The sequence below is a fragment of the Ursus arctos genome, unplaced genomic scaffold (genome assembly GCF_023065955.2).
Source record: "Ursus arctos isolate Adak ecotype North America unplaced genomic scaffold, UrsArc2.0 scaffold_2, whole genome shotgun sequence".
In the NCBI taxonomy this organism is placed as follows: Eukaryota; Metazoa; Chordata; class Mammalia; order Carnivora; family Ursidae; genus Ursus; species Ursus arctos.
Window position 1 is genome coordinate 76631356 of NW_026622874.1, and position 27235 is coordinate 76658590.

General features: G+C 47.3%; 1 protein-coding gene across 3 annotated transcripts in view; it reads left to right on the top strand.

Annotated features, from left to right (window-relative positions):
- The first annotated feature begins 4001 nt into the window (after window positions 1-4001).
- The window catches only part of MRTFB (myocardin related transcription factor B), a 270940-nt gene continuing 247706 nt past the window's right edge, over window positions 4002-27235 (top strand). For all 3 annotated transcript variants that reach the window (XM_057315559.1, XM_057315562.1, XM_057315558.1), the window contains exon 1: window positions 4002-4234. The gene's annotated coding sequence lies outside the window, so the exon portion shown is untranslated. The remainder of the gene's footprint in view (window positions 4235-27235) is intronic.

Genomic DNA, 27235 nt, shown 5'->3' on the forward strand with positions numbered 1-27235 from the left:
AGGGCTCCCGACCTCTTACTATTGTGCAGCTTTATGAGAATAGGGGTTAACATGTAGAAACCCTAACAGCACTACAAATGATTCTTGTCCAGTAGCATTGCAAGCTTATTGCCTAGCGGGACATGAACCTGTTCTGCATTTATTAGCAAATTTATTTCTGCATTCATTCGCCCAGCTACAAATCTCTGGGTCTTTCATTTTCTTTTAAATCAGTCCTAACATCTTACCGGTTTCCTCATTAATCAAATCTAATAAAATCTTTGACTTCTGTTGGTTTTGTTTTTTTTCTATTTGTATGAAAGTCATGTTTCTAACTTTCTGAAAAAATTATGCTTTGCAAGTGGTGTTGCCAACATGAGCTCCCATCTGATGATAAAACTATTTCCAGCCTCATTCAACCTAAAATTAAACCTCGTAAGCTAGAAGACGGATACTATACGTAGGCATATATATACATATATATTTAAGAACTGTACTTTGATACTAAGATGTTAATATTACAAACCATCAATTGATCAAATATTTAAGAACTACAGACTCATTTTAAGATGCTGGCTAGGTGGAGCCCTGTTTCTCTGTTTGCAAAAGCGCAGCTGAATATTTAACGCCCGTTCTGATTCTGTGTAGCCCCTGACTGTGAGTGGTAAGGAGACTGGTCCATGAATGAGAGAAGAGGAATTTTAGATATTCCCAAGGGTCCACTTGCCCAACGAAGATACTTCTACATCAGAAGAACACTGACGGCTCCCCAAGGGCCCCGGAGTCAGGTAAACAAAATTAACTTGTCATTTCAACCCAGCGAGTTTCCTGGGATTCATGAAAATAGTAAATAGACCATGTCTAAAGAAGATGATGATATTTGGAGACCTTTTTCCAACAGAATTTGGTGTCAGTGCAAGCACGCCTTTCACTGAGAGATTTGCCTCTCTGAGCAACTTTGTTTCTGGGAAGGACGACGCCCAGCAGGAGCTTAGGCAAGCAGATAGCTGAGTAGACTAAGGGAAGCATGACTGGGCAGGTTTGTTTTCGGCATAAGGCATTTACTGCAGAGGGCAGAGGGCTGTCTGTGGGCTTGATGCTGCGAAAGCCCATGCCATCAAGGGACATTCAGCCTTATGGTGAAGAGAAGTCAAAGAACACGAGCAAGAAAAATAATTAAAATGCCACAAGAGAGGTAGAAGTGTTCCAGAGGTCAGAGGAAGACCTCATATCCAGCTGTAGGAATCCAGAACAGCCACAGAGAGAAGGCAGAGCTCAAGATGAGTCTTGTAGGCACAGCTACAATTTCATCAGACAGACGCGGGTAGTGTGCACAAGTCCGTGTCCAGAACATTAGCAAAGAAACAAGGAGAAAAACGGTGGTGTTTAAAGACAGAGTCGACAATAGCAGATTTGGGGCAATTCACTGGGGCCATACCATAGGGGGCTCTTCCCAGCTAGGCGTGAGGAGTTTGTTCTCATTTCAGCAGGAAAATGAATGAGTAAGGGAAGGGCGTGATCAAGAAGTGTGTTTTACAACTGCAGTCTGGCAGTGGTGAGTTTGAAATGGAAATATTAGTTGAGCACTTACAATGTACCAGATATTTTATGTACCTTACCCCATTATGTCCTCACACCCTGAAGTAGGGAATCTTCCCTGCTTTGCTGATGAGGCAGCTTAGACTAAGAGATTAAAAAATAAAGTCACAGTGGAAGCAAATGGCAGAGATGGGACTCAAACTCCAAAGCCGATTTTCTTTGGGCAGCACCTTGCTACCTAAAAGGAAGGACTGGAGATGGAAAGACCATTCCGGAAGCTGTGGCAGCAACCCAAGCCTTAGAGAATGACAGCCAGAAGTAAGATCAGAGCTTTGGAAATGGAAAGAAGGCCAGATATTGAAGAGGAATGTAGCAAAGAACATCAATGCCAAGGAGGAGTCTAAATTATTAGTTAGACTTTAAGCCAAGGCTCGGAAAGGATGACGCTGTGACCGGAAAGGCCCTGATCATTTTATAAAGAAAGTGAAGTTCAGTTTTGAACAAGTTGATTTTGATTTTGAAATAACCAATAGTTATTGGAGCAAACAGTCTCAATTCAAGGTGTAGCTCATGTCTGCGCAGAAGTGAGAACCAATGGGGCCATGGGTGGCTCAGTCAGTTAATCGTCCAACTCATGATTTCCACTTAGGTCGTGAGATCAACCCCCACGTCGGGCTCCACACTTGGAGGGGAGTCTGCTTGAGATTCTCTCTCTCCCTCTGCCCATTGCCACCCCCTATTCATGCTCTTTCTCTCAAATACATAAATAAATCTTAAAAAAAAAAAAAAAAAAAAACGTGAGAACCAAGGACGTCAGATAAATGGTTAGCACAGAAAAAGTACAAAACAGAACATCAGAACATGCCCAAATGTAGGAGGTGAGAACATAGGGGAGGCCGACTCTGAGGACATCCTGAATCTCTCACAGCCTCCAGAATCAAACACGGCCAGGAATTTCACGGAAGTGACCCACAGGGTTAGGAGATGAGCATGGGCCACGCCGGTGGCCTCGGACTGTGACAGGGCCGACACCATAGAGAACCCTAGTGGTGCTGGGCGACACTTTCAGGGAGCCTGAGGGCACACACCAGACGGGTCCAGGGAGGCCAGGGCACAGTGGGGCTGGAGAAAAAGAGAACAGGTGAGCAACCCTCTGAAGGTGATCTTGCGTGTGGGTGATCAGAGGGAAGGAGCAGAGGGGCGCCTGGGTGGCTCAGTCGTTAAGCGTCTGCCTTCGGCTCAGGGCGCGATCCTGGCCTTCTGGGATCGAGCCCCACATCGGGCTCCTCCGCTAGGAGCCTGCTTCTTCCTCTCCTGCTCACCCTGCCTGTGTTCCCTCTCTCGCTGGCTGTTTCTCTGTCAAACAAATAAATAAAATCTTAAAAAAAAAAAAAAAAAAAAAAAAGGAGGGAGCAGAGCCAAAGAAGATGCTGGAGAGAGCAGATCATTAATGGAACCAAAACGCACTGTTGGGGGTCCGGGGGGGGGGGAGACAAAAGTGATTTTGCTTTTCTTCCTTTCACACCCACGGAAAAACCCATTTTTGTATTGATTCACCTCTTCTTAAAAACTAACATTTACAGTACCGTGTACCCCCCACTTGGAAGGGACTGGTAAGCCACAAGTAGCAACAATAAGGCCTTTTCCGAAAGGTTCTGTTTTAACAATGCAGTGCTGCTGTTTGGCAGTGAGGTCCGCTTGTATTTAAGCTGGCAGGGGGAATGGCCTAGAGCCCCTGCGTCTGTAACCTGGCTATGGAGTTGCATTATTATTTAAAGTCTCCCTTGCAGTGATTCATGAAACTCAAGTAGGAGCCGGTGAACGTGGTCTGCACCGTCGATGGCAAGCAGCCCTCACCAGCCAACGCTGACACGGGTAAGGATTTTTATTTTGGTCGCGCTGAGCTTACTGTAACTGGGGCGGCCGAGTTGCTATGGTGATCTCTTCTCCAAACAGAGCACTTGCCGCAATACATTGAAACAGCAGATAAATCTGCTTTATGTCCACTCGATCATGACATTAATGCTGGTGGAAACGTCGCCCATGCTCCCATCAGGACTTGGGTGTAGGAATTTTCAGTCGGGGCCAGGGAGGCATTGACTAAAAGAATCGAAGGTAGGCCCTTTGACGCGGGGGCCTTCACAACGCAGGCCTGCTGAAGCCGGCTGGCTGGGTCCCGGCCTCGAGCCCGACCACGGGGGCGGCTGGCAGCTGGGAGAAGGTTTACCACTTGAAGCAATTACGTGGTTAAGTGCTCCCGTGTGGGGATAGGCTGAAAGTTGTGACTCACGCCCCACTCTGTCACTAATAATTGGGAGTGGGGGTGGGGTGGGGGGGTTGTTGAGCCGGTTGCACAGACCACTCAGCTGTTTCTTCCCATCCCTCTTGCAGATCCCTTAAATTGTTAAAATCTGGCCTTGGAGTGTGGTGGGCAAGAAGGCAGGCCCCTTCCCGTCCGGGCCGTGGCGCTCCTCGTCTCCACCAGCAGGGGTCCCCATTGAGTCACAGGTCCTGCGCTAAGCTCCACGGGAGTCGCCGGACACTTTAAGGATGACTGCACTTTGAATGGGGGTGTATCTGCCTCTAATTCTTGCCTAACCATGACATGAGAGGGAAGAAAAGTAGCTGCCTGTTTCCAGCATGACTCATTATAAACAAACGGAGGACAGATTGACTGCCTCTTATCAGAGCCCGAGTATGTGCCCCAGGACTGCGGGTGAGTCAGACTGGAAGTCGCAAGTCTTTTGTTGGTTGAAGGGAGTTTTGTTCCTTTGCGGAAGAGGTGGATGGGAAAGGGAGGGGGGTGGGCAGGGAGTGCTATTGATTTCTTAAATACAATCAGTGACACCGCCCCGCCCCGCCGCGAGTGAGCCCTGGGCTTCTAGGTGAGGTCGAATCCCCCACCCCACCCCCAACGAAAAAGGCTTCCAAATTGAAGACTAAAACTGGCCGGGACCACGTGGAAACCCATTTAGGGTTGATGGAAGTGTTCGCAATCTTGCTGTGACGGTTTCACAACATCCACATAGGCCAATAATCATCGAATTGTACACTTTAAGTGTGTGCAGTTTGTTGTATGAATTACCCCTAAAAGAATCTTAAGAAATACAATTTCTTGGGGGAATTTAGTGGGGGCGGGCGGGGGGAACCTGGCCAACCCATTTTTATTATGATTTATCACGAAGCCGTCTGGACACCCCCTCCCTTCCCTATCCATCCCCTTCTGTTGTTCTCCGTTTGCGGGCAAACACAGGCAAAGCGCTCGCACCTGAAGGGAGCATGACTTCCTATCATCTTATGCTGATAGGCTGAGCCTTGATCCCAACTCCCAGAGTGTGTGTTGGGAGAAGGGTTATTTATGCCTCCTGAAGGAAGGCAGTAGGGACAGCTAAAGCACAGGCTGGCAACACATGGGGAGTGCGGGGAGATGTTGGGTAGCAAAGGGAAAAGCAGCACCCCTGAGGTCCCTGCTCCTTCCTGCCTGCAGCCTGTTCATGCCCCAGGTGCCTTCCTGTTTCAGCGAATACAAGTCAGGTCAGGCCCCGCGGCGCCACTGCTCCCAACAGCTAGCCGCGGATGGGCTGTGCCGACAGATCCCCATACGTGAAGGACTTAACACTTGAGCACCAGCACGCGAGGGAATTTAGGGGGAAGTGAACGTGCATGTGCTTTAAATGGTGAACCAGAGCCAAGTCAGCTGGGCAGGTGGAGTGAAGCAAAGAATAGCAAAGAGCGGAGGGCTGGCCCAGGTTGCAGGGCAAACAACCTCAATTAGGAAAATAGGGACACGTGCGTGGTCGTGGACTTGACGATGAGCGGCTTCTGAAACCCACGTGACCTTTTTCTCCTTTCGGAGAGCACACGCTCCGTGGGCAGGAAGAGTGACTCTTCTTGCAAATACCTGCTTCTTACCTCTTTCTTTCCTGTTTCCCTGTGTCTGTCTCTGCTGCTGTCTTTGGTGAATAAATTCGATGTTGTGCATCGAAGTAGAGGAATTGGACTGTCACCTTTAACAAAAGTGTCATTAATGTAGGAGGGCTTTGTCTCAATTCCCTGATCTCTCAGCCAGTCACCATCACTAAGTGTGTGTGTGTGTGTGTGTGTGTGCGCGCGCGCGCGTGGCTGGGTGTGTAGGAGATGGAATATTTGAGTGTGGGGGGGCGTGTGGGTGGTGGGTCGGTTGGTGTGTGTGTGTGTGTGTGTTATTTTCTGACTCCCTGGATTCCGTGTCTCCTTTGAAGCTATGTCCTTGCCACGGTGGCTGATCTCACATATAATGACTACGTGTGTCCTTAATCTCCGAAGACAGAACCAAATTTCAACTCTTCTTTTGATGTACCCCCTAAATACCTTCATTCCTTTTTAGATCATTCTGTGCTATATAAATACGATCTGTAGGAAGAATGTTTCACTCAACACGAGTTTCTCAGGGAATCCAGGGTCTTCCATGTTATTATCTGGGAAACAAGGCCACTTTACTCCTCACACATTCGTGAAGTGCCTACTGCGTGCCCAAAAAGTAGAACAGGGCCCCCAGACCAGAGTTATGGACTATTAGTTCCCAGTCTTAAGGAGTCTGAAAAGCAGAGTCAGGTTTTGTATTTGTAATAATCGAATTACAGTCAAGAGTTACTTATATTTAACAACAACAACACTCATTGCCTGGAAATGACCAAAGCTTCCAAGCACTGTGCTATGTATTACGGAGTCCTGGGGGCCGTGAGCACAGGTTACAGAAGTGGTAAGAGTAGACGTCGTGGCGAGCTGCCAGGCAAGGCCTTATTTCACATTTAATGCCTTGTAGGAATGAGATAGCGTGTGAGCTGAGGCTTTCGAGCAGACCAGAGAGTTTAGTTGTCTTGAAAAGCCAGGAACCCCACGTTCTAGTTGTCCGGGATCTTCGAGCTAGTCCCTGGGTCTCTGAGTGGTGCCAGACGGTACCGTTGAAATGGGAGAGAATTTTATAAAAGGAAAGACGTTCTCCAGGTAGGTGTGTTTAACGTACTCCTCACAGTGGTTTAGGAGATAACCTTTGTAAATGCGGCTTGTAGTCGGTGCTCCAAGCCTTGGTCCTGCGTCCCTTCCGACGGCCTCTTCAATCTGTCGTCCAAATTCAAGCTTTCGGTGATTCCTCTAATTAATAATCTTGTTTCTCTTACCACGGTCTAACTTCTGTTTAACGCAAGGTTGTGTTTTTTCTTTTTTAACTGGACCGCCGGTACACAGACTTGGAGAAATCATCCCCTTGGTTTATGAAACACACTCCCCACTGATCCATGCACGACCTGTTCTGATTTAGTTTGTTGGTTTTAATAATGCAGAAAGTACCCCTGAAGCTCTCACCCTCTGCCAAAAAGCTAGAGCTTTGACCTTAAGATTGTAACCTACGTCTAAGCCTGGGGGTCCGCACCCAACCCTGTTACCCTGTTCCCCTCAAGCCAAAATGAGCCCTCATCCTGGTTTATGCGTTCAGTGCTCCCTTACTTTTAGTCTCTTTGTTTCTTATATACATTATATACATTTGTATTCCCAAAAGGGTGTGTGTGTGTGTGTGTGTGTGTCATTTGTAACTTTGTAAGAAAGATATCATGTCACGTGTAACCTACATTGGTAAGATCCATCCTGTCGTTGGAGGCGGCTGTCGTTCACTTGTTCTAGCTTCTCTGTAATATTCCGTTCGATGAATATACCACAGTCTACCCGCCAATCCTCATTCCTGGGCGCTCGGATTATGCACAGATTGGTGATATTGTAAACAGTTCTTTCAGGAACATTCTCATACCTGGTCTTACACATGTGCAAACTTTTCTCTTGGGTTCACACTTAGGAGTGAAATGGCTGAGTTATGTAGTAGATGTGTGTCCCACGTCAGGGCACAACACCAAACTGTGTCCTGAATCCTGAAGTAGGGGTCATGACCTACACTTGCCAAACCCATCGCTGACCCTTGGAATGATCAGACTTTCTCACGTTCGCTGATGGATTTGTGTATAACACAAGACCTCATTATGGTCCTGATTTGCATTTTCACATGTTCGGCTGAGCCTCTGTGTATGTGATTGGTCAAATAGGTCTCAGGACAGATATGTCCTGAGAAATAGCCATGGTTTTTGCTCATTTTTCTACAACTGTTTGTGCTCTTTTTTTTTTTTTTAAAGATTTTTTATTTATTATTTGAGAGAGAGAGCATGGGAGAAAGCAGGGGGGAGGAATAGAGGGAGAAGCAGACTCCCCGCTGAGCAGGAAGCCCCACGCAGGCCTCGATCCCAGGACCCTGAGATCGTGACCTGAGCTGAAGGCAGACGCTCAACCAGCTGAGCCCCCAGACGCCCTGTTTGTGCTCTTCTTACTAAAGGAGCACTTGCTATATGCTCATAGCAATCCTTCGTGCTTCTTTTCACTTTCTTTAAGGTAGCTCTTGATAAATGAAAGCTCTTAATAAAGTGTATCAGTTTTTTATAATTAATGCTTTTTATTCAAGAAATCTTTTAAGAAATCGTTTAATAAAATCTTCTCCTACTGTAATATCTAAAAGCTCTTTATCTGTATTTTATGTTAAAAATGCAAAGTCTCTCTCTCCCAGCAGAAGGAGCTGAAAATATGGGTGGGAAGGAGGAAGCAACGGAACCCCAAGCACAGTGACCTGAGGCAGGGGGACGGGCGAGATATCGGGGTGGCAGGGCCAGGCCCTGGGGGATTTATACCCATGATCGGCTCTTATAGTATTTATTAGTTGTATCATTTTTTCCTCCAGTTATAAACATACATAATCTCATCAACTTTGGACCATGGGAAAGAAAAAGACCATAATCCCATCACTGGGATTTCCGTACGTTTTCACTTGCAAGTCTCTTGATACGCACCTCTCATTCTCTTTATCTTGACACCAGTACCCTGACCCTAGCCATGGACACTTTCTAGACATTACCTTCCTTGACCTAGGAGTAACTTCTGCCAGTGCTCACCACTACCTTAAAAAAAAAATACAATGAACTTCTGCTAAGAAATTATACTTAGGGGTGCCTGGGTGGCTCAGTTGGTTAGCCAAGACTTGGCTCTTGATTTCGGCTCAGGTCGTGATCCTCAGGGTCATGAGATCGAGCCCTGCATCAGGCTCCATGCTGGGTGTGGAGCCTGTTTAAGATTCTCTCTCCCTCTCCCTCTTCCCCTCTCCACCACTCTCTTACTCTCAAGGAGGAAGGAAGGAAATAGAGAAAGAAAGGAGGGAGGAGGGAAAGGGAAGGGAGAAAGGGAGGAAGAAACAGGAAAGAAATTATACTTAGAATCTTGTGCAGTTCTTGGAAAGTAAGGGAAGGCAAAATAATGTCTTATTTTACTAGCCAGAGTTATGACTCCTAGTACTTTGACGTGTAGTCTGGGTTTTTTCCTATCTTTCCTTATATATGTGTTATATTCCATTTAAAATGGAATCTTCCTATATGTACTATTTCGTAAGGCTGTTTTTTGTTTTTTTTCTAACACTGTATCCCGTTTTTCTGGTGTAAGAAGCATCTTTCTACATCGTGATCTGAGAAGTACAGAATATCTCCATGTGTGAGTAAAATCTAGAATATTCACCAAGTGTGCCTGCCTCACAGCCACCAACCAACCCAAAGGGACGCTGGCTGGTGCTCTCATTTCCTCTGTCAGCTTTGGGCTTTATTAAACCAGTCCATACTGGTGACCTTATATTTCCAATTGCCCCTGTTAGAAGCAATGAGGGAATAAATGAGCATCTCAGACATCCGTGATCACATTCTCAGGATCAGTTTTGCTAAGTGGAGATGCCTAGTCAAAGAGTAAGAACACGTTTTAACTTTTTGATAAACGCAGCTGAATTGCTCTCCAAAAAAGGTTGTATCCATTTCTATTCACATTAGCAGAATATAAGAGCGGCTATTCTCCCGCACCCTCGGTAAGAACAGTGTTCCGTCGGTACGCTAAGTTCAAGGGCTGGGTTTCCTAGTTTGTATTTCAGGTACTCTGAGGTTCAGTTTTTTCTTGTGTTTTCTGGACACCTGTTCTTGACTGTGTTCTCTCTCTCTCTCTCTCTCTCTCTCTCTCTCAGTCTGTGTATGAATTGCCTATTGTTGTCAATTCCGCTTTTACCCATCAAACGTTCTTTCTCTCAATTATTTGTGCCAATTATATCTGTGGAGGGTTTTAGCAAGTTCCATAAACATCACAAATATCCTTCTAAATTTGTGTTTTGTCTCTTTGTGCTTTTCCCTTTCAGGTTTTCAAAATTGTATAGGTTGTCAAAGCTTTCGGTGTTTTCAAAACTCCTTTTTCATTTGAGAATACGTAAAATCCGCCTAAATTTTCTTCTGGTATTCTTGTTTCATTTTTTTTATGGGTAAATCTCTGTTCCATTGAAAAACGTATTTCGGTTTGTGATGGAGCTCCTGTTTTTCAAAATGGTTAGCGGGTTCCCCGGCACCATTGGTTGAAAAATATTTTCTTTACTCGCTGATGTGAATTAGTACCTTTGTCTTATGCCGTGTTTATGTTTAGACTTCAATATGTCTCTGTGCTTTCAATTCTGTTCCTGTTACATAGATTGTTCCTCTATCATAGGAGTTTAATTATCACTTTATAATAAATTTTGATATTTTTTGGACAGATGCCTCCCTATTATTATGCTCTTTGAAATTTTTATTGGCTAGCTGGCTTCCAGACGAACACTTAAAACCCTTTGGTCAAGTTTTCAACAACCATTATGTTTTGATTTTTATTGGAATTACATTATATTTACATTATTTTGGTGATAACTGACACCCTTATAATATTAGGGAAATGGCATGGTTCACTTTGCCTGTGTTGAAGTCCTTTTTCTGGTTCTCTGGTAGGATTTTATAGTTTGAGTCATATAAATCCTTGGCACGTTTCTTGCCAAGTTAGTTCAAAGTTGTTTGTTGCTATTGTGAATTGCGACTACACCCCCTTTCCTCCCCCCGCCCCTCATTATTCTGCTATATTAATTTTTATGGATTTTGTAACTGACTAACTCACAGAACTCTTATTCATTTCAATGGTCTTTCAGTTGATTCTTTTGGGTAGTACAGGTAGGCCATCCCTTCATTCAAAAATAATAATGATACTTTTGTCCCTTTTTCAATATTTATACCTCTTTCTTGATTTCTTATCTTACAGCATGGGTTGCAGAATTCAGATGCCCACAGGCCCAGGCAAATCACCTAAATGAGTGAACTGGGACAGATGAGGCCTTTGGCAAACAGGAGAACACAGGTCTTGTCTGAAGGGGGAATTCCATAGTTAATTCCAGCCAATTTCTGCTCTCTGGGGACTAGGCCTCACGTTGACACATGCTCAGATTAAAAACAAAAAAAGGTATAGCAAAGATCATTTTTTAATAAGATGCTTAGTTAAATATCTTAAACATTGAAAATGAACTCAAATTGTTTAAACATCAGGCACGTCAAATGTAGACTACAGGTTGATCCAGGCTCACAGTGTGCCCCACTTTGGCTGGAGCTTCTAGAATTTAAGAATGTATTGAGTTGGAGGGGCATCTGTGTGTCTCAGGGGGTTAAGCATCCAACTCTTGCTTTCAGCTTAAGTCGTGATCTCTGGGTCATAAGATCAAGCCCCGTGTTGGGCTCTGCACTCAGCATGGAGTCTGCTTGAGAGCCTTTCCCTCTCCCTCTCCCCCTTCACCACTCTCTGTCTCAAATAAATAAAATCTTTTTTAAATAAAGAAAGTATTGAGTTGGAAAACGAGGCCTTCTTGCCTTATCCTTTACTAAATTAGTAAAAATGCCCCCAATTATTTGACCAACTAGGTATTTTGTAATCTCTCAGTTTATTATTTTTTATATTTAGCCTCTGTCTCTCTGATTTAATAGGAGTATCGCAGGAAGAGAGAAATTTGAATTCTGTTAGCTGGTACAGTTTTCTTCTGTACCCTGTGTGACGAATTCACAAATTTTCTATTATCAAACCACCCTTGCCTTTGTAATTGGTGGAATTAAACTATACTCAGTCATGTTATAGTATTTTTAAAAATATACAGTTGTATTTCATTTTCTATTTTATGTAATGATTATGAAATAGGAAATAATTTGGGGGGTTTTTTGGGTGGTTTTTTGTTGTTTTGTTTTTTTTAGAGAGAGCAGGCATGCAAGCAAGGGATGGGCAGAGAGAGAGGGAGAGAGAGACTCTCAGGCAGGCTCCATGCTTAGCACAGAGCCTGACGTGGGGCTCAGTCTCACAACCCTGAGATCATAACCTGAGCCGAAACTGAAAGTCAGACACTTAACCAACTGAGCCACCCAGGTGCCCCTAGTTTGGGGTATTTTTGGCAGAAAAATTCACCTATTTCGCCCCTGTCTCATACCACCACCATCCCCTACTTGTTTTCCCTGGTAAAGAGTGTAACACACCGCTTTGAGGGACGGAGGGGTCGTAAGACTTCATCCCATCCATTCAGATATGCTTGTGCGTTGGGAGATGACACTTTGGCTTTTGTTTAGCTGGGGGAGCAAGGTTAAAGCTAGATTGTTCTCAATAAAGAAATCTTGTTTTTTTAGAGGCTCTTCGTGGGGAGGGGGGAGACCTTGAACAACAGGACGGAGATGTGTAAGAGTGTCTACTGTGTGGTTAGTAACGTGGTTCATTTCTCTGATGTCCCACAAAACTATCAAGGAGGTATCCATCTGTCTTCAGTGTGCTATCGAGCTGCTAACCAGCCCCTGGTGAGACCCAGGCAAGGGCGGCTTTATAGGGCCCTGCTCAGTCCCTCTTTTGGTCCTACTCCTCCCCAACAGGCGAGGAGACCACGGGCCCCAGGAGACAGGCCCTGTTAGTAAGTGCAGGCCTGTTTGGGTTGGGAATTCTGGGGGGGCCTGCGTACCAGGGCCTTGTGTCCCCTGCCTTCTAGACCATGTTCTGAATACCCAGGACCCCAGAATTTTCTACCTACGTGATGCTAGCCTGTACCTAGGGTTGGCTGGTGCAGACCTCTTTCCTAGGTCCATCCACCCAAGGGAGACCCACACTGCAGGTGTTTGCACTCCTGGGCCTGACAGGCAACCAAGAACAACAGATTGTGTGGAATATAGACAAAGCCTGGACATGTGGGCTGGAGTGTTCACTCGATTCCCATAAGGCCCTTTAGGATGTAGGAAGGATCTGGGAGCCATAAGGGCATTCAGCTGTCTTTACACCCAACAATAATATCTCAGACTGCCGAGGAGTCTGGGAGAATTACAAATCCAAGTTTGGCCTCTGAAATGGTGAAGAAAGTATGTGCATCAACGGAGAAGTAGAACGATTTTTAAACACAGTTGGTCAGCTTGACTTATAGCTTTAAATATTTGAGCCATATGGCATATGGACGTCCTTTTATACTGTTCCTCCTGGCCCCACAGTTGCTTGGAGAAAACCCGTGGATGAGTTTATCCTCCGAGGCCACCTGGGGGGAGATCCGGGATAGGACGTGATGCTGGGACTTCTGTATTCCTTTGCTTCCCACGTGGCAAATTCCCATATAGTCTCTCCCCTTACAAATAGACTGAAATCACCAAAGAAATAGAAGAACACTTGCATCCCCGTCTATTTTGGTCTCCTAGGGCTGCCACAGCAAAACAGTCTAAATTGAGCAGCAAATTTATACTTTCACAGCTCTCCATAGTTTGAGGACCGGAAGTCCAAAGTCAAGCTGTCAGTAGGAGCATGAGCCCTCCAGGAGCTCTAGGGGAGAATCTTCTTTGCTTCTTTTGGCTTCCGGTGGCTCCCAGCAATGCTCGGCATTCCTGACATATGGCTGTGTCGCTCTAATCTCTGCCTTGGTGTTCATATGGGCTCTTCCTTCTGTCTCTGTATATCTTCTCCTCTTCTTGGAAGGACACCAGTCTCTGGGTTTGGGGCCACCCTAATCCGGTATGATCTCATCTAAATAATGACATCTGCAAAGACCCTTTTCCGTTAAGATCACATTCTGAGGTTCCGGGATTGGGGTGGGGGGGGGACACCATTCAGCCCAGTACGCTATCCCTAAGTAAGCTTGGTCTATGATGTATTGTTCTCTCCCTGGACGTTTCTGTCTCTCTTCTCAGTATTTGCTTCTCAGAGTTGGGTTAGATTTGTAGAATTCATCAGGATACTTTTAAACTTTCTTAGACTCCGGAAACTACTAAATTAGATAGAAATCATCTCTTACCTTAAGGATTGACAAAATTTGCTCCCCCCCCCCCGCCCCCGAATCATTGGAGCCCAAACGTTTCATCACAGTGGCAAAGAACGCTCTATCAGTCTCATCCATGACTTTCTGTCTGGTTGGATTTTTTTCTGCCTGTTCTTGAGTGAATTACATTGTCTTATTCGGGCTAATATTTTATTAGCATAAATTTAAGCATAGCATGCTCTTAGCTTTAATCTCCTTCCATGTCTTTGTTTCTAGTCTCTTTTATACTCCAGCGCTATTTATTTGGTTTTGTTTTTTTTCTCATGCAGACTTGCCAGTTCATCTCTTTTATTGGTCTTTTAAAAGAACTGCTCTTTGGTTTATTTATTTATTTGTCTGTTTGTTTCAGGAGTAGAATTCAGTATTTCATCACTTACACAGAACACCCAGTGGTCATCACAAGTGCCCCCCTTCATGCCCATCCCCCATCTAGCCCATCCCCCACCCACCTCACTCCATCAACCCTCAGTTTGTTCTCTATAGTTAAGAGTCTCTTATGGTTGCTTCCCTTTCTTTTTTCCCTCCTTCCCCTATGTTCATCTGTTTTGTCTCTTAAATTCCACATATGAATGAAACATCTTATCAACCCTTTCATTTTTCTGTTTTCTCATTTGCTTACATCTGCTTTTTTTTTTTTTAATTTTTTGTCCTTTCCTTCTGCCATCCGTAGATTCATTAGTTTTTATCTCCGTGGTTGAGTTAATTGCTCATTTCTTAAACTTTTTTTTATTTAGTCATAAAACGATTCAAGCTTTCTCTTTTCTCCAAGGAGTACCCAGAGAGATGGAGGCAGTGTGAGAATGTTGTAGGTAGGGAAGAGGGCCCGGAATAGAAAAGGTCAAACACGCATTTCTCCCCTGGGGACCTGGCTATGCGTCCAAAAAGCCAGCTGGGCAGGTAATGCTCCTATACGCATCATTGCTTGTCTACTGGTGCCTGCTGCTGAATGCTAACTAGAGGGCCACGGTAGTCTCTAATCGCTGTAGACTGAATGTTTAGATCCCCTTAAAACTCACAGTTTGAAACCTAATCCCCAATGTGATCTTATTTGGAGATGGGAATCTTCGGGAGGAGTTTAGGTCATGAAGGTGGAGCCCTCATGAATGGAATCAGCGCCCTTCGAGAAGGGACCCCAGAGGGCTCTCTCACCCTTTCGGCTGTGGGAGGACCCAGAGGAGATGACCATATATAAACCAGGAAGGGCCTTCCCCTGACACCAAATCTGCCAGCACCTTGACCTTGGAATTCTAGCCTCCAGAACTCTGAGCAATAAATTCCCATTGTTTATAAACCACTGGTCTGTGATATTCTGTTGTAACAGCTGAACAGACTAAGAGTCTAGTCACGGGCTGGACTTCATCCTTCCAGCAGCTGATACTGTAATGTGACCCTTCAAGCTTCATCGCATAGGGTTCAAGGCCTCTCTGAATCAGTTTGTCTTATCTGGGGAGTTCTGGGGCCTTAGTGATAAGTGTTTGGAGTTGCATCAACCATCCTGAAAATGCTGTGGCCATCCATGACAGATAGCTGCGTGTACTGGCGTGTTTCTTACACCCTCGTATAAGACCCTTCTCCGTCCCCAACCCTAACTTCCCTAACACTCTCTCCACTCCTCCTGGCTCCTGAAGGAGCACTAAGATCAAGACGAAAGGGAGTCTGAGATGAGGGTGGATTGAAAATATGAATTGTCATTGTTAGCATAAGTTTGAGGTTAGAGGCACAGCGGGGAATGAAACACACTTTCCAGCCAGACCAGGTTGCACCTGCTTGTAAGACGCAGTTGCAGGGCACCCTGGAACCTCAGCAGAGGACGGCAGTGGTCTGTGGCTGGGGCACCTGACCCTGATCCCTGTTCCCTAAGTGGAACTTGGTGTGGCGGCTTGTAAATATCCCCTGGGCATTTGCAGGTGGCGGTCAGCATAGAGGAGGAATGGGGGTCTCTGCCCCAACTGCCAAACCACCCTTCTTCACTGGATATAGATCTTCGCTCATCAGTTCATTGCAGAGTCTCAATCCTAGAATTTCATTCCTAAAATGATGAATAATAACAAGTGCCTGTTGAGCTCTCCCTGTGTGCCAGGTAGCATGCTTAGTGTGTTTTTGTTAACCGCTTTATTGGGGCAGAATTTATATACCATAAGATTGACCCATTGTGAGTGTACAATTCAATGATTTTCAGAAAATTTATAGAGTTGTGCAGTCACTATCACAATCCGGTTCTGGAACATTCCATCACTTCCCAATATGACCTCAAACCTGTTTGCAGTCAATCCCCACTCTCCCTCTCAGCCCCAGGCAACCACTGAACAGTCTTCTGTCTCTACAAAATTGTCTTTTCTGCACATTTCATAGAAATCGAATCATTCAATCTGTGATCTTGCATCTGGCTTTTTTCACTCAGTATGTTTCTTAGGTTTGTCTACATGGTAGCCTATATCAGCGTTTTGTTCCCTTTTTATTGCTGAGTAGTGTGACACTGTATGGACAGACCACATGTTGTGTGTCTGTGTGCCAAATGACGGACGTTTGGATTGTTCCTGCTTTGTAGCCATCGTGAATAACGCTGCTGTGAACGTTCACACCTATGAGTCTGGGTGTGGACATATCTTTCCATTTCTTTCGGGCAGATACTTTGGTGAACTGCTACTTTGGTGAATATAAAGAGAGCTTATGTTTAACTTCTAAAGAAACTGTCCAACTGTTTTCCAAAGTGGCTGCACCATTTTACGTTCCCGCCAACGATCCAGGAGGGACCTGGTTTCTCCAAATCTTTGCTAATGCGTGCCATTGTCGTCTTGATTACAGCCATTCTTGTGGGTGCGTAGCAGTAACTGTGTTTTGTTGTTTGTTTTTTTTATAGCTAATCCTCCCTCCCACCAACACCGTATTAGGCAGGTTAGGGTAGACGCTGCTGCAGTAAGAAACAACCCGTCAAACCTCATTGGCTTAAACAACAAAGGCTTATTTCTCACTCACGCAACATGTCCAGTGAAGAAAGACCCAGGGAGGTGGGGTGGTGCTCGTCAAAGACACTCAGGGACCCAGGCTACTAGGAACTCCTGATGTTAAAAAAGCAACCTGCACACCAACTTGTAAAGCTTCCCCTTGGTGGTGGGAAATCACTCTCACTCTTATTTTGTGAGCAACAAGTCCCATGGGTGTGGTTAACGTTAAAGTGGATGAAAAGTATTGTAGTCATTTTATCACGTACCTAGAGAAGAAGGAGAATTGGAATATTTGTGAACAGACTATGACTTTTCACGAACAGTAAGGGGAAGATATTACTATCACCATTGTATCAAACTAAAACAGTTTAAGTGTCTTGGTGGAGGATACACAGCTAATAAATGGAACCATGGCAATCTGACTCCCAAGCCTGCATTCACAGCTACTACTTTACTTTCCACTGAGATACTGTTGATTATGGATAGATTTTTTGAGACATCCCCATTGGGAGAGTCGGTGAAGTTTTGTCACAGTCTTTGCTTAATCTCATAGTAAGATAGGTCGCAGGTCTGGAGAGATCCACATCATGGTCACCAACTTCTACTCGATCTTGGTTTCTGCTTTAGACTGGGGTCCATGTAATCCCGTCTTGAAAGGTAGAGAAGACCCATATCCTGTCACTACCTTCATAACCACAGATTGTATCCCTCTGCCCACCCCCCAAGCAAGAACCATGTTTTGCTCTCAAAAAACTCAAGGTCCTTGGGGCGCCTGGGTGGCTCAGTCGTGAGGCGTCTGCCTTCGGCTCAGGGCGTGATCCCTGGGTCCTGGGATCGAGCCCCATGTCGGGCTCCCTGCTCCGCTGGGAGCCTGCTTCTTCCTCTCCCATTCCCCCTGCTTGTGTTCCCTCTCTTGCTGGCTGTCTCTCTCTCTGTCAAATAAATAAATAAAATCTTAAACCCCCCCCCAAAAAAACCCTCAAGGCCCAAGAGCCCTCTGTGATTGGATCCAATCAAATAAACTTCTTGGAAACCAACCAAAATGCTGATAGAGGGTCCATTGTAGTGAGTAGGGCATAGCAGCAGGTACTTCCCTGCAGGCTTGGTGCCCCAAGGGGAGGGTGGTTGTGGGGTTCTAAGTGCCATGTGCTGAGAGCCCTATGGTGGTTAGGGTTGCAGGCTCCAGGCTCAGACCCGGTTTGGAAACCTGGTTCTATTGGCTGGCCGTGAAACCTTGTGTGAGGTGCTCCCAGCCTCGCTTCCCTCCTGTGAAAATAGAAATAATATACAGGAGAATCCTGTCCACAGGGTTGCTAGGATTTAATCAGAAAACATGTGAAAAGCACTTAGCTTGGTGCCCGGACCTTGGTGAGGCTCAGTGGTCATGTTAATGACACCAGTAGCGTCATAGGCACCATCAGAGCATTGAGGTAGATGGAGACAGGAAATTCTCCAGATTTGGTGCTCAGGGATTCGCTGATCATGCCCTGCTTCTGTCAACGCTGGCCCAGGGCCATATATGATACATTGAGGCAAAGGAAGGGAATTCGAGAAGAATAAGATAAGTTGGGAGCAGGAGAGACAGTAATTTCCTGGTGTGGTTAAGAGCCCAGTTCTGCCTTTTTAGGAGCTCTGTGGCCCTGCGCAGGTCTCTTACCCTGTCTGGCCTTCTGTCTAGAAGAACTCATGAAACAAGGTCATCAAGACAACTTTACTTTTGTCCCCTCTTATCTCCTTAAAATTTCAGGGAGTTATGTCCTTGTCCTGGCACAAGATGGAAACTTCAGGCAGTCACCATGACCTTCCTTTCCACGCCTTATTTTTACAAAAAAGTTGTATGATTTCTAAGCCACAGATCAGTCTCATTTCCAAAACTGGATAGAATGTCCTATCCAATATATTAATCGATACTTCAAATTTTAAAGATAAGCCTCTCTTCCTCTTCCTCCATCTGCGGCCCACCCTCATGGGCTGCTTGCCTTTGGAAAGAAGGAAATAGACACAACCTGCCCCCAAGATACACACACGAGGGGTTGGAAAAGAGAAAATGCAGGGCAAAGAAGGATGGCTGGGTAGAGTCCCTACTTGACTCTTGGAACCAAAAGATGGGGTTGCCCCTTCTCGGTATGTTCAAGTCCCACATGGGGTCATGGGCGGGGCCTGGAGAGTCCCCCGCACTGGGACGGTGTCACTCAGACCACCAGCCCCCTCACAGCCCTACATGTCTGATGATCCGCCTTCAGCCTCTGTCTGATGAGGGCTCGTGGCACTTCTAGGCCGTCCTGGGAGACCGCGTCTAGGATGATCCAGCAGCAAGCTTGCTCACGTGAAGTAGCAGGGAAACATACGCACTCTTCGCCAGAGTGAGCATTGGATTTGCAAACTTCCTGGCCACGTCTCCCACCCTCTGGACTGCTCCGAAGTGAGTCAGACGCAGCTCCCTGGGTCTCCATCTCTCCAGCTACACGGACGGCTCATCAGACTCTCCGTAGTGTCTCAGCAGACTTGCAAGGCGGGCATACGCCAAACACCCCACCTCGTGTGTGTGCGTGTGTGCGTGTGTGTGCGTGCGTGTGTTGGGCGGTGGATGACAGCATGGTATTTGGGGGAAAAAAACTTGGTAAAATCCGCTCTTAATACCTATTGAGTCTTTTACAACCTCTTTGTGGCTTAGGGATCTGTGGATGAGGGATTAGAATTTGAAACTAGGTGTAGAGTCTCTGCTGGGAAAATCGACATCTTCATCTGGTCACTCGCTTTGCAATTTCTGTTCGCATCTCAGGGTCTTGTCAGAACCTCCCAGTTTGCCACCCTGTTCCATGTAACGTGGGGGATCTTATTCGTACTTGCCCTGTGGGGTTTTTTAGGAAATGCCACGACTTAATTGCTGACACGAAGCCGAGTGCCTGGCACTCAGAAAGAGCTCAGATGCATGCTGATATGATAGTCTTGGCTCTGAACGCCCGCACCGAGCTGAGGACTTGTGTTCAGTGAATGCTAATGAATGACTTGTAAATGGCTACTTCAAGGCACGGTAGGGTAAGCGCGAACTAGGTGTATGTAACTTCCATATGGTGGCCCCCAGCGAAGCTGTAGGGTACCGTGGAGGAAGCTTCGGCAGCGTGCTTGGTCTTTCAGTAAACAGAGAATGGAGCCATTGTGCAAGGGCATGGAAGCAGGCTGGTACGTGTTTCTGGAAGATTCCAACAGGGCAAGAAAAGGGAGTGCAGGATGAGCTCTCGCTTGTAGGTGGGGCTGGGCTGTTAGCGTGGCCAGATTCTGCGGTGTTCTGGGCCAGCCGGGCTCAGTTGGCAATCAGTCAGCTGCACGTGATAGGAGATCAACCTCGACCCAGCGGCTTAAACTTAGAGGGAAAATCCTGGCTCCTGGAAGTGCGAAGTTCAAGGGGAGGTGCAGCTCCAGGGGCAGCTGGACCCAGGAACGGGTCTTTCTCAGTGCTGATTTCACTCTCAGCCAGGCTTCCCCTGGCAGGGGCCGGATGGCTGTGACACTTCCCAAGGTGCCCGCCTCCAGGGCCGCTCCCAAGGGAAGTTCAGTGTGTCTTCATCCCAGCCCCCCAGAGGGGGTCCTGCGATTCACCAGCCTGACCCAGATCCCATGCTGATGGGGAGTCCCGGGCTTGGGTGGCCCCAGGCCCTACAACCCCAGAGATCGGGACTCTCGCACTCCAGGAGGTGGCTCTTGAGTTCAGCTCCCTGCCTCCCAGTCCTGACTCACCAGCTCTGTGACCCCGAACAAGGTCATACTCTCTCGGTGCCGCCGTTTCTTCATCTGTAACAGACGGAGTGTAATGGGCCTTACGTCGCAGGGTTTCAGAAAGATGAAGCTTTTACCAAGTGCTCCGAAGGGTGTCTGGAATGAGCTGGCCAAGCGCTAATTTGGTGACAGCTCTTGCCACTCCAGTGACTGGACATTATTGCTCCAGCACTTGATATTTCTTCCCAGTTATTCCAGGTCTTTCCACCCCAACTTGTCTATCACAGCAATGTGACCAGGCACTGCTTGGTGGGAGTCAGAGCAAAGCCGTGGCAGGCTTGGAACACAGGCCGCCTTGCTCTCCACAGGAAGGGTCCCCATGCTCGAGGAGAGTCCTTTTAATTCATGGCTCAGCATCAGCCATGGAAACCCCAGCCATCCCCAGGCTTGGCCCCATGGGAGAAACCAAGAGGAAATTCTACCATTTGGTCCCTTCCCTTAGGGAGTTTGCAATCTAATCTAAAAGACCAGAACACTCTGTCAAATACAGCCTGAACCAGGACCCATTCCCGGAGGGAGCTGCCGAACAGCCCAGCCAAGGGTGTCTGTAGAGTGACATCCTTACTCAACAGCTCCCTCTCAGTTATAACCTCAATGAGCATTTAGGGGAGAAAAAAAAAATGAAGGAGACAGAATTGGGCCAAGTCCCAATGTCTGGCTGACCTGCTCCCCCACCCCCCCTCCTGGACCACACTTAAAAAGAAAAAGGACAACCCTTCTTCACGCAGTACCAGCAGGGTAACCTGAGAAACATCCATTTAGCGCATCTGTCCCTGTGAAAAGGACCTTTCAGTGACACTGAGCGGAGTGTATCCCGCTCTATTTATAGGCACTGTTTGTTTAATTTGAGTCCGGTCTCTAAGAATAAATAATGAACTCATCCTGGGGACAAGCCAGAGCCTACAACTCTGAGGCGACCCGTAAATCCCTTTTCCTCTCCTTCTGGTTCTAGAAGGCATTCTGTAGTTCAAAGGTGAGCCACTTTTCTTTGCTGGGCTGGGGTGGGCTTGAGACCCAGGCAGGTTTGGAGATTTGGTTTCACGGAGGTTTCTTCCGAGGGTTTTGGGGGAGTGTTTTTGGTGCTTGATTTTGGGTTGATCTTGGAGGACAAGATCTTGGATCTCTCTGTTACCTCCAAAGGAGGGCAAAGACCAAATATCTTGAGCCCTTGATTGGTTAAACGTCTGATGCAAAACGACCCATTAGGACACAGCTATCCCTCAGAAAGGAGGATGTGGCAATGGAGAAGAAAAATCCCTTTCCTTCCAGCACCCTCCTGACCTGGTAGCAGAGACTGAGGCCAGCCTCTCAAGGTACAGTACCCTTCCTGGTGTTTTTTTGTTTTTGTTTTTCCAGAATGTGTGATAAGGACCAGGAGCCATAGGTCACTTAAACTTTGTAAGTGTCTAACCCTGGAATATGGTGCGTATGAGAACTTGGCTAATTTGTGCTCCAAGCTTCGCCCGTGTTGACCGGCTGGTGTAGTGACTCCTAGAAGCAGACCCACTGAGCCCGAAGGGAATGACCTAAAGGAAACCATTGGGTTTGGTTCAATATATTTGTATATTGTAGCTCCCCCCACCCCCGCCGCCGTTCTCCCCTTCCAGGAATTTATCCTTAAGAGGGTAACCATCTTCCTCGGTAAGGAAAAGAACAGTGTCCATTCATTTCCTTATTCTCCCAACATCTGCTGACTCTCCACTCCGTGATAGATAGTTCTAGGCGCAGGAGATACCTTGATGGAGAGGACAAGCTGGCCATACAGTGACAAGGTCTGATTTCCTTTGAAAAATTCAGCCTCTTTGTTGTCTTCCCGCTGACTCAGGCTGGCTGTGACGTGCTTTCCCAGCAGACCCTGAGCTCCATTCACCTACCCATCTTCCATTCAAAAAATATTTATAAGGCTCACTCTACAAGCTAGGCACGGGGTTGGTTACATACAACACTGGATACAGTAGTGAGCTCATGAGATCATCCCTACCTTGGAGAAGTTTGGAGTCCAGTGGGGAAGATGGACATTACTCCAGTAATCGCCTAAATATAGATATTATTACGAACGCGGGGGAGTCCTGTGGAGCAAAGTTCAGAGTGTCATGTGGGAGCCTAAGAGAGGGATCTGGTTGGGTGAGCAGAGAATCAGCAACAGCAGATTCTGAGTTGCTCTGGACGGCGTGCCGTCTGCTGACTACAGAGACAGCTGCTGTCTGTCTGAGGCGTGCTTTTGAGTTTCCATTAGCTGCTCTGAGCCCCCCCTCCCCCCACTCACCTGACTGTCCTGAGGACTGTCACAGACTGTAGGTCTCTGTAGCCCCGAGGAGAGTTTGTGTCCACCAAGGGCATGGGGGTTCTTCTCAGTCATCCGCATATTGAGGTCCTCACGTTGATCTGTGGGTGGGCAGTGGACAAGGTGATATGTTCGTCTTCTTATGGGACATTCTTCTCTCTCTGCCTCATTGGGGAAGGGAGCAAACGGTATCATCCCATGTTGTTTTCATGCTTTTACTTGTCAATGGTGGGCTTGCCACCATCCGAGTCAGAGACCCGGATGGACAGATGGCCCCATGTGCCTCGCTACAGTTTCACACCCTCAAACGGTCATGCGCATTGGCTTAGGAAAGTGAATTCCTCAAAGAAACATTGGCGCTTCCCAGCTGTCTTTCCGTACTAATTTGAGTGCAACTCTGAGCAAGTCCCTTCAAGCAGAGAGCTCATTTCTTCATTTGAAAAACAAATGCCATTTATCACCTTGGGTCTCTTTGGTGCCCAGTGTTTTGGTAGGCACCCAACTGAAGCCGGGACAAATGTAACAAGTTACCCTGCTCTGTAGAAGTTTACAAGGCCATTCAGAAAAGAATTCTCATTCGCTGACCCAACAGATTTTTATCCAGTGCCTACACTATGCCAGCCACAGAACCGGGAATTGCAAGGTACACACATCAATAGGACAAGCATCGTCCTTGCTCCGTGGAGCTCACAGTCTAGCAAAGGGAGAGAGATACTCAGACCATCAAGGAACAGGGTGATCTCAGATGGTTTTATACACTAGGTCCATCAGAGAAGACTTCCAAGAAGTCATGACATTGAAGCAGGGTCCTGAATGATAAGATAAAGCCAACTGTGAAAAGATTTAAAGGAATTCAAGATCCTAGACAAAGATCAAGGGGGAAAGGCTGTGTAGCACGAGGGTGATGGGCTTGTCTAAGGAATGGCCAGAAGCTGGTATGGCTAAGCGTGTGGTCAGGGGTGAGTGATAGTGAATCCGAGGGGTAGTATGTAAATTCTATTTTGAAGGCAGAGGAGGACTTTGGCAGGTAAACAGATGACCCTTCACCCCTGTGCCTGTCCCAAAGATCTAGCTGGGAGGGATTCTGTTGCCGTGGTACAATTTTGGGATTGACAGACCTGGGACTCTTAGAACTCAGAACCCCAGGTAAACCTACAGATAGAGAAGAAACTGATGTTGGCCTATTTCTGGATAAGAAACAACAGTCACGTCTAACCTTGGGGGCTTTCCCAGGTAGGGAAGGAGCAAGCAAAGTGAATAAAGCACAAAACAGTCTCCTGATTTTCTCTCAGCATCATTCCCATCACCTTTTGGGTGCAGTGCTCAGACTTTTCAAGAAACCATTGCTTCCCTGTTCCTGGGAATCTGGTTTGCTTAATCTAATCAATGTGTTTTTCTACCTTCCTGCCCCTATACCAAAGTGATTGGCTCAGGGATGGCCATATGACCCAGTCAAAAGCCCATGAAATACAAGAAGACATGTCTTGGTACCTTCTGGCCAAAAGAAATTTCCTGTCTCTTCCTTGGAGGCTACCAGTATGAGGATGTGAGGTCTAGACCCACTGCTGTATTTGTGACCATGGGGGAAGATTCTGGAACTGCTAAAGACTGTTGGGGAGCACAGCATGGTGCCCGAGGATGGAGCCAACACCACGGAAGATAGAGCTGAGAGATGGAGAGAACTGAATCTTTGGGACAGTATCAAACCCCTTGATCAAACCTCACCTGAAGCCTGACCTTTTTGCTAGGCCTTTGAGTGGCCTCTGCCAATTCAACATTAGTTATTACATAACCCCGTTTAAGTAGGGATTTCTGAGTCTTGCAACATAAAGAACCGATTTGATGCAAACCTTAGAATAGGTACCCAGCAGTGCCACGGGCCTCCTCTGCACCCCGGGGCCTCTAGAAGGAAATGAGCCTGTTCCAGAACCCAAATAAAAGGTCTCACCTCCCACTTGTCTATTTTGGGGTTTCCATGCCTCCCGTCTCCATAGCACTGTGACTCTCTTGGAAAAGCAGAGGAACCAGAGAAGGAGAATGGGGCCTGTTTCCAGGCTGTGTTGCCACGCTGAATGGCTAGGGAGGCTGGGGGGCTGGTGAGAGGCAGCTCCACGCTTGACATTTCAGGGTAGAGATAACAGGGTAAAAATAACCCCCCAAGCGCCTGCAGCCGAGCTCACTTCTCTCCTTCACAGTTCTTATCTCTCCTCGCTTTGGGGACAGAAAGGTTCCTTTCAGGTCACGCTGGGCCTGTCTCTGCGGCACCCGGGTTGGGGGCGGTGGGGAGGCAGTGCAGGATCCACCTGTCCCCAGCCTGCCGGTCCACCTCCGGGAAGGCAAGGAATTCCCTCCATCCCGCAGCCCTGCTTCTGATTGTGCAAATAACCTTTCACATCTTTGTCTTCCTCTGACACTCTGGTTGCTGGGGCAGGTGAGCCAGGCTAAGGAGCTGGGGTTTCCATTTTCCAGATGCGAAAGCAGCAGGGCTAGGAAAGTGAGATGATTGATGGATCCAGAGCTGCAGGGCCGATGAGAACTAATGAGTCCTGATCTACACTCAGGGCCTTGTCTGCCTTTCTGTGTTCGACCATGGGTAAAGAGATTTGACGCCCTTTCTGCAGGCCAGCGTGCAGCCGTTGTAGGCTGGGCACCCCGTGACTGGTGGGGTTGGGGGTGGATGGGGGCATCCACACCACCTGCTCCATAAATATCACCTCGGGCCGCCCGAGAGCCTCACCCCTTGGTCCCTCCCCAACCACTCATTCCCAGAGCTTTGTAGGTACCGGAGGGCGATCTCTGTATTTACTGCAGAGGCGTGGCTGGGACGACAGGGTGCTGAGGATAAGACTTGATTCTGCCACGAAGTTTCACTGAGACCCCCTGGGCCTCAGTCTTCTCATCTATAAAATGGTGACAAAAGGAGGCGGTCATGTCAGACTGTTATACGGGTTAAACAAGCCTGTGCCTACTACTCGGTCATCGGGAATTTGGAGTTCCGATAGCTTTTCCTGTGCCAGTGTTTGCGAACGGTGACAAAATGCCACTCACCTTGGCACGTAGAAGAAGCGCTCTGCGTTCTTTCTGTCTCCACCGCCAAGGATTTCCACCGAGCTGTGTTATCAGTTAAGACTCTAGGTGGTTGCCACTCACCGAAGCTCTGATCCTAACTGGATTACGTGAAAGGGGAATTTGTTGGCTCCGTGGGATCTCGAAAGGCGGCCAAGGGTAGAGGCTAGCTTCAGGCATAGCTGGATCCAGGATGGAAATGATACCATCAGGATCGGGTTTCCCTCTCTTCGTTTCTCAGCCCCCTTCTCTTATGGTTGGCTCCCTCCTCGTGGTGGCGGAAAGGGCTGCAGGAACTCCCGAGTCTTCTCGGTTCAGGATCAAGGCCAGTGGGAAAGGGCCAGCCCCTGGTATTCCCAGCAGGAGTTTCCGTGCCTCTCTCTGCCCTTCCCCAAACCCATCCATCGTGGTAGCCAGAGGAATGGGATGCCCTGGGGAAGCCAGACTCAGATGGCATGCCAGCCCAAAAGCCACGGTGGGTCTGCTCCACGCATATCCCAGATCCTAGAGGACAGGCTGGTGGTTGTCCGAAGGGAAAACAGATAGGGCAGCCAAAAGAATAGGTGTCTTTGGCAGCCACTCACGCTCTTACGGCCTTGTGTCCCAAAGGAGACCTTGATGAGCTGGCTTCTGGAATCCCAGGGAACAGAATGGGCTATGACTGGGTACAAAGCCAGGCTGAGTAGCTCCAAAAAAAATTAAAAATTCCCATCCGAGGTGCCTTGGTGCCAACTGCTAACCAACTCGACCAGTTGACCTCGAACAGGATCCTTCCCTGCACTTGACCCACAGCCTGCCATGGGGAAAGCTGGTGTCCTGGATTTGGGGGGAGAGGCTGACAAACTGGGGACCTTTTCAAAAGCATTCACCGTTAGGCCATGTATGGCTGTTCTGGTTCAATGATTAGTTACTAATAATTTGTCTTTCCTCTAAGAAGGAACCAGCCATAAGTACAAGTACAGAGCAAGCCCCCCTCACCTCATGGCATACAAAAAACTCACCACAATGCAAAACAGCGCTCTTATGAAATTGCAGCGGGTCGCTCCTCTGCGCTGCAATAAGGCTGAGGATGAAACGGAGGGGCTGCAAGCGTCAGGGCGCGTTACGGACATAACCTAGCACCAACTTGAGACTTGACGAAATGAAGACAACTAAAACAAATTAGAAAGGGAATAACTTCCCACCAGGTGATTCCGCGCTGTTGAACCCTAGCAAAGTGCTATTTGCGTTTCCTGCCTGTACCATCTAGAATTCTGTCGTGTGCGGCAGGGCGGGGGTGTGGGTCCCACGCTTTGCCTGCGAGAATATGGTGAATATAGTTGAACCTGCAACCACAGAGATACTCTAGAAGCTTCCCTCTCCCCTCGCCTCGCCAAGCCTGCTGCGAAGATGGAAAAGAAACGGAGAAGAGAACCAGAAAGATTTTTTTTTAAATAATTA